The 1,711-nt window shown below is 32.1% G+C and overlaps 1 protein-coding gene across 2 annotated transcripts in view; it reads right to left on the reverse strand.

Moving 5' to 3' along the window:
* LOC106882551 (uncharacterized) overlaps positions 1–1,711 on the reverse strand; it is a 45,019-nt gene extending 43,308 nt beyond the window's left edge. For both annotated transcript variants that reach the window (XR_008266778.1, XM_052976729.1), the window contains exon 1: positions 1,636–1,711. The gene's annotated coding sequence lies outside the window, so the exon portion shown is untranslated. The remainder of the gene's footprint in view (positions 1–1,635) is intronic.

A 1,711-nucleotide genomic window follows, 5' to 3' on the forward strand; every position in this document is an offset into this window, starting at 1 on the left:
TATATATATATATATATCAACAGAGAGAGAGGAAGAGAGAAATGTTCATACATATAAACATACACACACACACACACACACATCACATATATATATTAAAATATCCATAAAGGAATTTAAACACCTGAACGCAGAAGGAGAACCTAATCAACTTAAACCTTTTAGAATTTTTTGAGAAAAAATAGACATAATGGAATTACTTATAATGGTAATAATAATAATAAAAATAATAATAAATAAACTATTGTTTATTATCAATCAGTAAATTGAGAGCTTATCGATTACGTAAGATCCCTTGAACATTCGAATGTAGCAGATTATTGGTTTGGCATTTTTGTGTGTTTATTATTATTATTATAATCTTTTTTTTTTATTAAAAACAGTGTTGAAATACATAAAATAATCTCCTGAAAGTAAAACTAATCAATCGATACTAAAAAAATCAATGAACATATTTGTCTATTGATAAGTATTATGCAAAGTAAATGATAATAATAGGAGTAAGTAAGAAGGAAACTGCTGTGTCTGTTCTCCTCCATAATAAAACGTGGTACAAGAGACAAGCTTCTGACTTCGTAAAGCACGATCGTCGTCGACAAAGAGGAAAAAAAAACGGTCATCAATGAATCTTTCACATGGAACAAACACCGTTAAATTTATTGTGGAACAATTTGTGGATTCGAAAAATCCAGCAGCGCTGACACGAAAACCAAATAATAATAATAATAATAATAATATTACTAATATATAATCTAATGGTTTTTGATTTTGGTACAAGGCCAAGTATTTTTTGAAATTTCTTTTAAGGAGAATGGGGAAAATCAGACGATACCAAAAAACAAAAAAAACAAGTCCCAAGTATATAACTGGTACTTTTATTTTATCGACACCCCCACCCCTTCAAAAGGATGAAAGGCAAAGTTAACCTCGACTGGGATTTGAACTCAGAACGTAAAGAGGTAAAGAGCTAAAGAACTGGAACAAACATTGCCAGGCATTTTTTTTTTCTGACGTTCAAACAATTCTTCCAACCTATCCACTCTAATTATAATATTTTTGTTCTTTTATTGGCCGAAGGGCTTCTTTATAATAAATAAATAATGCTTGGATTCTTTCCAGTGAGAAAAAGAGTTACCAGTAATAATAAGCCAGAATTAGGGGCTCGATTTCCTTGTGGTCCAGATCATATTATTTATTTTTCCTCAGATTCCACGTTGTGATATCTCAGTAAATTCCTCCTCCCAACTCTTATGGCGTATTTAGAAAAAAGAAAGAAATTGCACCTCCACTTTCTCGTTCCAGTAGTCATTACTTAAAACAGTTACACAAATTTACAAATCTATTATCCAAGCATTTATTTGGCTCCTTTTCAATCAATATATCGATATTCAAATAGCCATATTTCATACATGACAGACAGATAGCCGAATCGCTTGGCTTTTGCCCGTCCTTCCCCTTCTAAACGCCATCAAAACAAACCGGCCTTTGCGCTGTTTATATCATATTTTTTCCGCCTTGCCGTTAAATGCATTTTTGCCTTCTTTTTTTTCCCCCGTCTCTTGAATTACATATTATAAGGAATTTATATCTGAAAAAAGAAATAGTCGTCTGACAAGCAAATAGGTATACACTTACGGTGAATAAGTAACATTTTCCAAGGGTTTCCGAGCCGCTCTCCGTTCCTTAATAAAGAACCCAACGACTGTTGTTG

The sequence above is a fragment of the Octopus bimaculoides genome, chromosome 25, assembly GCF_001194135.2.
Source record: "Octopus bimaculoides isolate UCB-OBI-ISO-001 chromosome 25, ASM119413v2, whole genome shotgun sequence".
Classification (NCBI taxonomy): domain Eukaryota; kingdom Metazoa; phylum Mollusca; class Cephalopoda; order Octopoda; family Octopodidae; genus Octopus; species Octopus bimaculoides.